This window comes from Apium graveolens, chromosome 2 (assembly GCF_009905375.1).
Source record: "Apium graveolens cultivar Ventura chromosome 2, ASM990537v1, whole genome shotgun sequence".
Taxonomy (NCBI): Eukaryota; Viridiplantae; Streptophyta; class Magnoliopsida; order Apiales; family Apiaceae; genus Apium; species Apium graveolens.
The window spans coordinates 79,090,813-79,101,701 of NC_133648.1; the positions used below are offsets into that span (position 1 = coordinate 79,090,813).

The 10,889-nt window shown below is 34.9% G+C and overlaps 1 non-coding gene across 1 annotated transcript; it reads right to left on the reverse strand.

Moving 5' to 3' along the window:
• Positions 1 to 10,574: 10,574 nt before the first annotated feature.
• Positions 10,575 to 10,681, reverse strand: LOC141710247 (small nucleolar RNA R71). The gene has a single exon (XR_012570777.1). It is a non-coding gene; the product is annotated as a small nucleolar RNA R71 (small nucleolar RNA).
• Positions 10,682 to 10,889: the final 208 nt, after the last annotated feature.

Consider the following 10,889-nt stretch of genomic DNA (forward strand, 5'->3'; position numbering starts at 1 on the left):
TGCCACTCAGCCACCTATGCATTTGATGGACTCCCACTGAGCCACTTACACAATAATAGACCGTACCTCGGCCTGTCGCTTATGCCGACTCAATGAGAGGGGCTTACTTCCCGAACGTTGGGCAAGTAATCAATTCATTTACCAAATCTGCAACCTTGTTGCGAATATAAAATACACCACAGAGCCGGATTCCCCAGGTTTTGAGCGAGTATTTAAATCCCCTTAAAAGGAAGATCTTAAATATAAAAATGAGTTTTTTTGGGATCCGCTCTGACTTTTAAAAATCATTTTGAAGACTCGAAAACACTTTAAAGAGTGTTTGGAGTAAGGCTGATTTAATGAAGTAAATCAGTCCCCAGAATATTTTAGAAAATGACTGAATATTATTATTTTAAATAATATTCCCATAAAGAATAATCTTTATAAAAATAATTGAAGTAGAAGTATTAACTTATACTTGAAATAAACATTAAATAACCAAAGATATACTTATATGAAAGTATTATCTTTATTTGAATAATCAAAAATAAGTTTGATTATTAACACCTTATTCTTTAATAGAATAAAGAATATACCTCAGCAAATAATCGGAGTCATAGATCCTCAAATGAATATTCAAATAATATTCAATAAATAAAATAAGCTGAGTCATAATACCTCGAATGAATATTATAAATAATATTCATTAAATAAAATAAAGGAGTCATACATCCTCAAATGAATATTCAAATAATATTCAATAAATAAAATAAAAGAGTCATAAGTCCTCAAATGAATATTCAAGATAATATTCAATAAATAATATAAAGGAGTCATAAGTCCTCGAATGAATATTCAAGATAATATTCAATAAATAATATAAAAGAGTCATAAGTCCTCGAATGAATATTCAAGATAATATTCAATAAATAATATAAAGGAGTCATAAGTCCTCGAATGAATATTCAAGATAATATTCAATAATAAAATAAAGTTATCGAATAAACCTTATTCGATTAATAGTTTTGAAAACTATAACCATATATATATATAAATATATATATATATATAAAATCTACTCGGGATCCTCGACTCCCGGTTTTAGAAAATGTTTTCACCTTTGGGTCCCTATACTAAGGGTATACGCAAATACCGCTTATCTCTAGCATAGGTATTATGCAACGAATAAGCACTTGAACCAACAGATATATAAATCAAGAATACGAAACAGGCATGCATATATATATATACCATATCAGCATGCTTCAATATATCGCAACATTTGCTAATTAACCAACATGCATCTATCGCAAGATAATGCATATACATATATTCATCACAACAACAGTATAACGGGTAGAAAACTTGCCTGAGCGACTTGGGGTGATAAAAGGCTCGGGACGAGTCTGGTAACCTATAAACAACAAGTAAGTTTGAATTAAACCAAAATCACTTGTAAATCTATACTTTAACTAACTTAGACTCTAACGCTTGATTTTGCGCTCACTGATTTGCTTAAGTCACTCGGGTACCCTCGGCTCCTTCATTTTTAATAATTTAACCTTTACGAGTTTTAAAGCGATTCCTTCGCGAGTGACTTACCAACTGCCTAAAACACTTACCATAAATGTTTCATGCATTAATTAACCCTTTTTGGTCTTTAACCTACATTTCAAAGTAAGGCGAGGGAAAAAGTTTCGTTCGTGAAACGCCGTTACTTGAAACGGTCGTTTCTCCTAAACCGTAAATCGGAATCGAACGAACTACATATCAAAACGAAGCTCGTAACATGAGCTATCTAAACATGGCAGTGGTCACAATCTAGCAGGGGGTTCTCGGGTCCTAATGTTATGCACAAAAACAGTCCAAAGAAAATCGGACATTACGACGGCTATGTTTACGCGATTTCCCAATTTTTTTACCATTCCAAATCATATCAATCCAACTACCAATCAACAAAAACTCAAGATACATATCAATGATACTGATTTCAGTCATAATAAGCTCAAGGATCTCAATCCAATCATATATTATAACATCTCCAAATTCAACTAAACTACTTAACAATTAAGCTCGAATCATGCTTATCGTTCGAATAACTACTCATCCATCCAAACCATCACCAAACTTCAACATTAAAACTTATTACTAAAGGGTGTGAAGATTTATACCTTTCTTGGAGGGTGGAAAGTTACTAGGAAGCCTTATGGAGCCTCCTACAAGCTTGATCTTTCCAAAGAAATCAAGAATGCAAAGTTAGGCTTTGAAGTTTCTAAAAGTCCGATTTAAAGAACTGTAAAAATGAGGGTCTTACCATGCTTATTTGGAAGAGACTTGTGAACAAGAGTTGTAGGCTATCTCAATACCTTTCCAAAGAGCTATAGAACACAACATTTGAGTGAGTATTGAAGGAGATATGACAATTTCAAGTTGCTGGGTTTGTTTTGGCCGAGAGCTTCTCTTCATGGGAGCAAAGTCAAATTTTTAATTTTTGTGTTATGATATTTTGCTTGGTTGATTTCCTTTTTGGCTTGGCAATTTTGATCTTTTACCATGGTAACTTTTGCATGGCCAAGAATCAACCAACAACACACTTCTTTTTGTCATGCTTATGTCACCATGCTTGTGTCACCTTTTTAACACATGTCCTTTCCTTGTGGTTTGATGATGTCATAATCCTTGGCTTCTTGTACAAGCTTGTCTCTTGGTCGCTTATTTGTTTTACGGTTCGCTTAACTTTCGTTCTCGTTCGTCGTTTGAGGGATCATATCTGGGATCTTATTACTTGGGTTCCCCTAAAGCTTTCTCAATATTTTATATTCCTTTTATGATCCTCTCTTATAATCCTTGAATTTAAATCCTTTTAATCATGTTACCTTATACTCATTTCTTTCGGTATCTGGTGGATTTTCGGGAAAAATCAAAGTGTCCGGATTCGAATTTTAACGACCTTTACATACACTCATTTACTTTATGGAATACTAATACGATCTTAGAATTTCCATAAAAGTACTCCTATATAGTGTGGTCTGAAAAGTTTTCTCGTTCAGCAAAAACACTATTCATAAGGGTTTCAAAATTTCTCAAAAATTGGGGTTATTACATAGAGGAAGATGAATTCTACACCCTTTATGAGCTAGATGAGATGGACCAATCCATGGATTACTTAGCTAGAAAATTTTCTAACATAAGGGTAAAAAAACCAAGGTTTTTCAAGAAAAGGGACAGTCATCCAATAACAACAACTGGAAACCAAAAGCTCAGTATAACTCTGCTAGCAACGGTTGCTACAAGACTGGATCTGTTGACAGATCAAGATAAGGTGCTTCAATTGTGATGAGTTGGGTCACTTTTCTACTGAGTGCAGAAAGCCTAAGAAAGTGAAGAAGGATAAAGCCGATCTAGAATTGGAAGCAAAGTATGAAGCTCTCTAGAAGAAACAACAAGTAAAGGCTTATATAGCTGAAGGCAAGTGTTGGGACGATACCGATGAAGAAGATGAGAATGAAGAGTTTTAAAACTATGCACTTATGGCTCTTGAGCAAGGAGAATTTCCTTATCAAAATCAGAGTTACCAACTCTAACTATCATTGATTTAAACACAAGCCAATATAAAGAAAATGTTGAAAAGATGAGTATAGAGATGTTTCATATCCACACAAGCCTGGTGGCATCTACTGAGGATGTGAGTAGGCTGTCAAAGATAAATGAGAAGCTTGAGATTGAGAAGCAAGAATTGGAACTGCAGCTTATTGAGCTTGAAATTGTCAAGCAAGAAGATGAATATTTAAAGAATAAGCTCAAGTGTGTAAGTGAAATAGAAGCTGTGTTGAGGGAAAATTTGGAGAAGAATGAGGTGAAACTGAAGTCTTTCAGAAATGCATCCCAGTTGGTTGGACAATATCATGAGAAAAATAAACCATGTGCTAACATAGCTATTGGATTAGACTATGATGCCTTGAATAACAATAAGAAAAATGAAGGCGACAAAGGAAAAACAATTGCAAATCAAGATGTCCCAGTTATGCTGAGAAAAGTCGATGCACCTTTGTTCAAGGCATGTGAAGTCAATTTCAGTGAAGAAGAGTTAGTCATCAAGAAAGAACTTGCAGATGGAGATACTGAAAATAAAAATGAAGAAACCACTCCTACTGTTGAAATTAAGAAGAAGCCCATGGTCAACCAAGTTTCTAAGACACCAATCAAAGAAATCAAGACTGAGAATGCAGGGAAGAAAAAGAAGAACATGAATGGGAAGATTGGAGTAAACACGAGAAATAACTTTGCATTTGTTGCAGATGCTCCCAAGAAACAATGTCAAAAGTGTGGCTCTACAAGTCATCTAACTTATCTTTGTAAAAAGGTTGTTAGTGAGCCAAAAGTGGGAGCATACAAATACAATAAAGCAAAGGATGAAGATCCCTATTCCTTCTGTGACAAATTTGATTGCATTCCTTGCAATATGAAAGTGATGACTAGCTGTCATAAACTAAGAGTATATCTCAGAGAAGTTAAAATTGGATCTACATCTAAAAAGGAAAATGCAAATCAATCATTGAACACTGTTCTTCCTTAATCATCAAATTCTACTTCTGCAAATTCTGTTAACAAGAAGAAAATACCCAACACTGCTTGGGTAGCTAAACACACTTAATCCTCATTGTGTGCAGGTCAAAGTGAAGAAAGTCATATGGATCATAGACAGTGGATGCTCCAGGCATATGACAGGTGATAAAGCCCTGCTATCACAATTTGAGGAGATGGCCGGTCCATTAGTGATTTTTGGAGACAATAGCAAAGGATTCATAATGGGATATGGTAAGTTAGTTTCTGGAAATATTGTCATTGAAGATGTAGCACTGGTAGCTGGTCTTGAGGTGAATCTCCCGAGTATCAGTCAATTCACAAATAGAGGATTCAAGGTTTCATTTAACAAAGGAGAATGCTCAATTATCAGCAAAAAGACTGGTGAGGTTGCTTTGAAAGGAGCAAGAAAGGGAAGCTTGTTTGTTGCAGATTTATACTTAGAAAATAAGGATGGAATATGTTGCTTCTACACCAAGACATTTATTAAGCAAAACAAGTTATGGCACAAGAAGCTCTCTCACTTGAATTACAAAGCAATCAATATCTTGGTTAAAAAGCAGTTAGTGAGAGACATGCCAAATCTGGAGTTTGCTCAAGATGAAGTTTGTGAGGCTTGTCAAAAAGGCAAAATGAAAAGGTCTAGTCACAAAAGCAAAGTTGTGAATTCCATAAGTGCAACTTATTCACATGGACCTGTTTGGACCGGTTAATGTCTTATCAATTTCAAGAAATTAATATTCACTTATAATAGTGAATGACTACTCAAGATACATATGGGTAGAGTTTATGCATTCAAAGGATGAAACTCCATACATCATTATTGAACACATCAAGAAAATTGAGAAGCAGGCTGAAGAGCAGAATTGTCTGAAAGTTTGAGGAGTGACGACACAGAATTCAGAAATACAATCTTAACTGAATTCTTCAAAGACAGGGGTATTGTTCAAAAGTTCTCAGCTCAAGAATATCTCATCGAAAGGGGGTAGTTGAGAGAAAGAATATAATTCTAGTGAAGGCTGCTAGAACATTGCTTCAAGATACCAAGTTGCCAACAAGTTTTTGGGAAGAAAATGTCAACATTTCATGCTACACTCAAAACAGATATCTCATCAACAAAAATCTTGGCAAGTCACCCTTCTCAATCTTATAAAAAAGGAAGCCTACCGTGAAGCATTTGTATGTGTTTGGAAGCAAGTGTTTTGTTCTAAAAGACAACTCTGAATATGTGAGAAAATTTGACTCTATATTTTTTGAAGCAATTTTTCTGGGATATTCATTGGAGAGAACTATCTACGGAGTTTATGTGCTTGAACAAAGAAAATTATGGAAAGGACATATGTGATTTTTGATGATGAAAAGTGTCCAGGCTTGGAGTGCCTTGATGAAAATGAAACTGAAGCCCTTAAGTTTGAAAATTTGAACATTGATAGTGATTCTGAAGATGATGCTGAGATCAACACAAGCAACAAAATGAATGAAGAGTCAACTGAGCAAGTGAATCATGAGAAAACTCATCTCACACACCAGAATTTGATAACACAAACTTGGGGGGAGAAAGAGAAGAAAGTTCTACAAGTCATTCCAATGGTGAAGAAAATGCAGAAAATTTAAGTCAACAAAATCATATCAGAAAGTGGGATATGAGTCATACAGGAGATGCAATTATTGATGATCCAAATGTTGGTATGAGGACTAGAAGTGCAACTGCTAATGAGTGTTTACATGCATTCTTTTTTCACAAATTAAGCCTAAGAAAACTGAGGAAGCTCTAATTGATCCTGACTGGATATCTGCTATGCAAGAAGAGCTAAATCAGTTTGAAAGAAACAAAGTTTTGAAGTTGGTTCCTGCACAAAAGAACAGAAGTATAATTGGAACAAAGTGGGTGTACAAGAATAAAATGGATGAAAATGGAATTGTAACAAGAAACAAAGCAAGGTTGGTTGCAAAATGCTACTCACAGGAAGAAGGAATTGATTATGATGAAAATTTTGCTCCAGTTGTTAGACTTGAAGCAATTAAGATCTTTCTTGCATTTGCTGCACACTCAAACTTTAAAGTGTATCAAATGGATGTAAAGAAAATGGTGAGTTGGAAGAAGAGGTTTATGTGCAACAACCACCTGGCTTTGAAGATCCAGAATTTCCAAATTTTATCTACAAACTTCTCAAGGCTCACATTGCATTAAAGCAAGCACCTAGAGCTTGGTATGACACATTGTCAGAATTTTTTGCTTAAACATGGATTCACTAGAGGAACAATTGACAAGACTCTATTCTACAAGCATCATGGTGATGCTATGATCCTAGTTCAAATCTATGTGGATGATATCATTTTTTGTTCTACTAATAAAAAATTATGTCAAAGATTCTCAAGACCCATGCAGAGTGAATATGATATAAGCATGATGGGAGAATTAAGTTACTTTCTTAGACTTCAAGTCAGTCAAAGAAATGATGGAATCTTCATAAGCCAAACCAAGTATATTAAAAACTTATTGAAGAAATTTGGAATGGTTGATTGTTCACCTGCATTAACACCTACAGCTACAAACTTAGATGAAGATAAGAAACGAAAAAGTGTAGACATCTCAGGTTATAGAGGAATGATTGGATCTTTGTTGTATTTGACTGTTAGTAGACCATATATTATATTTGTAATGTTTTTGTGTACAATATTTGAAGCCAATCCAAAGGAATCACATTTGATGGTTGTGAAAAGAATTTTTAGATACTTGAAGGGAACACCAAACTTGGGATTGTGGTATCCTAAGTGAACTGGATTTGAAGCTGTTGGATACACATATGCAGATTTTGCTGGATGCAAGGTTGACAGAAAGAGCACTAGTGGAAGCTGTCAATTTCTTGGACAAAGACTTGTATCCTGGTATAGTAAGAAACATCAATATGTGTCAACTTCCACAACTGAGGCTGAATACATAGCTGCGGGAAGTTGTTGTGCTCAAGTGCTAAATCCAGTTAATCATTCTAGAACAGAACACATTGATGTAAGGTACCATTTTATTAGAGAATATGCTGCAAATAGTACTATTGAGCTTATTTTTGTTCCAATGGAAAAATAATTAGCTGAAATTTTCACTAAACCTTTGGATGAAGCAACTTTCACTAGATATGTTGGTGAAATTAGAATGTTAAATTCTTCATCCTAAAGGCAAGAACTCAGCTAATATGTTGTAGTAGATTAATTTCTAGTGAATCAAAATTAATTTGATTTAATTGGAAATTATATGGAATATGAGTTATAAATATTTCAGAATTCTCTATATATTTATTTTTCAAAATTCAAAATTTAGCTTGGATTTTTTCAAATTCTAAGAAAACTGTCTAAATATTAATTTACATTTTCAATATGTGAACTTAACATAAGACATAACTAAAAAGGACATAAGTATATAGAGAACTAAGTTCTCGATAAGTCTAACTGACTGACAAGTCATTTTGAGACTTCTCGATAGAGTTTTCGATAAGTTTTTTTCTAGACTTCTCGAAGGACTTCTCGATAAGACTCATTATGACTTCTCGATAAGTCTTGTAGAGATCTCGACATATGATAATTCATAGGGTTCTCTACAAGTATACATTTTAGACTTCTCGATAACTTAGAACTGGAATAATTTAATTTAATAAATTATTTTAGTAAAATACTTTTGATATAACATAATTCTAATTTTATTTTGATTTATTCAAATAAAAATTAGAAATATTCAGCCCATTCAGGACAAACTGAGTATTTATTTGACATCTCGATAAGTCACTATCTAGTTTTCGATAAGTCAGGAAAGTGACATATCGATAAGTATCTATTTTCTCACGTGACTTCTCGATAAGTAAATCCCAAACATTTATTTCTACTTCTCGACAAGTCACTTACCTTTTTCTATAAATACCCAGACATCTCGACATAACTGTTGAGTGGCATGTATGACACTTTATTACGCTCCGTAAAGCTTTGAATTGGTGTATTTGTACTCAAGTTATTGGTATTTTAATATGTTTTCTAGTGTTTTTGCATTTCAGGCATTAATCTGAGAAGCAGGTGATTTAGCATTGATTTGATGCTAATATGGTGTTAGGTTGGTGTCCAAGGAATAAAGCTCGCGAAGACTGGCTCAAATCTGCAAGAAAAAGAAAGAAGCCAAAGTTTTGGCAGAAGCCCAACGCGCCCGCGCTGAACAAGTACGCGGCCGCGCCTGAACTTCAGAGCGCGCCAGGTCGGGTTTCAAGAATCCTGTTTTGAATAGAAGGCTGATTTCTAGACTTCTCTGCTGATCAGGGCTGTTAAATAAATAACTTTAGGTCGTTTTTAATAATATATCAAGCCAGAGACATATCAAGGAGAGCTGTAAGTAGACCGTGTCAGCACGATTCAACGAAGACGAAGAAGATCTTGTTTTTACTTGTGAATCTTTGTTTTAAGTTGTACTTGGATGCTAGTTTTCTTATTTGTGAACCTTACTCTTGTTTCATACTTGGTTTTATTTATTCGTTATAAAGACTACGTTTATTATACCATGCTTTCATCGGAACCCACGTTGATGATGAGTCTGATTATGGGCTAATCGTTATCGTGGGGTTCTAGCAGATTTATTTATGGATTTCTTTAGTTAACTTGTTTCGATGCCTTAGTATGTGGTGATTGTATGATAACCTAGTATTGGTTGTGCCTATTCGTCTTATGAGCATCGTGAACTTATATGATAGTGTGTTAATTCTTAATGAAGCAAAAGTGAATTTAAGGATTTAGAACTTGCCATGTTAGCATAGGTTCATGTATTTATTATGCATGATTCGTAGGTAATTTTAATCATCTTGCTTGCCCTATGTAATCAAGACATATAACTTGTGCTTAAACCGTTATGTTGTCAAATTCTATAGACATATAGGGTCTCAATATAATTGGTGTCTATTCAACTTCTATCTCTTTTGTGGATGTCTGGCAGTATGGTATTCGTACAACGAAAGTTGGCGTTTATCAGTTTCGTGTTATCTGATTAGTGTCATCACCATTGCATGCTAAGGTTAAGAACAATAAGGCTGTTGAATGAAGTATTTAATGAAGTTAGAATCCCATGTTGTCATATATATTAATTCAGTCAATCTTATTCTCTTAGTTATAATTGTTAGTTTAATTCTTAGTTATAAACAACCTCAATTTTTTATCGTCTTAGCATTGAATTAATAACCATACATTGTTGCTTAAGTGCGTAAATTAATTAGTTAACCAAAGTCAGTCTCTGTGGGAACGAACTAGAAAAGATTCTATATTACTTGCAAACGCGTATACTTGCATGTATTATTAGCACGTGTTTAGCGACTAACAAGTTTTTGGCGCCGCTGCCGGGGACTGCAGTATTAATTTATAGTTTATGTGTTTTCCATCAGTGGTCATTAAAGTTCATTGACTCGGACATTGTTACTTATTCGTTTCCTTGATTATTTCAGGTACTCTAGCGAGGGTGTATGCATACGCGTTCGCGTACTCGTAAGAGAACACTGGATAAAGTCGAGGAAGAAGTTGTGGTGGTTCGAAAGTAAGTTTTTGAAGAAGAAAAGAAGGTAGAATAAGAAGAGAAAATTGAAGAACCCGTTTTAGTAGAGATGGGTGATCAAGCAGAAAATCCTAAGGCTTTGATGGACTATTCTCAGCCTAAGATCAATGACATTCAGTCAAGTATCATCAGGCTAGCCATCAGGGCTAACACTTTTGAGATCAAGTCAAGCATAATTCAGATGATACAGAACTCAGTTCAGTTTGGGGGTTCTCTTACTGAAGACCCGAACATGCACATTAGGGATTTCATCGAGATCTGCGACACTTTCAAGTTCAATAATATGACTGAAGATGCTATCAAGCTGCGACTCTTCCCATTCTCTCTGAGAGACAAAGTTAAGTGCTGGTTACATTCTCTAACAGCAGGGTCTATCTCCACTTGGGAAGATCTTGCTCAAAAGTTTCTCACTAAATTCTTCCATATGGCAAAGACTGCTGCAATCAGGAATGCTCTTACTCAGTTTGCTCAGCAAACTGGAGAATCTCTGTGTGAGGCGTGGGATCGATATAAGGAGATGTTAAGGAAGTACCCACACTATGGCATGCCTGATTGGATGATTATTAACTGTTTCTACAATGGATTGGGTGCTACTTCTAGACCCATGCTTGATGCAGCATCAGGAGGAGCCTTGTGGGCTAAAAGCTACGATGAAGCTTATGAACTTATTGAACTGATGGCTGCTAATGAGTACCTGAATCCTTCCCAGAGACTGACTCAGGGAAAGGTAGCAGGAATTCTGGAGTTGGATGCA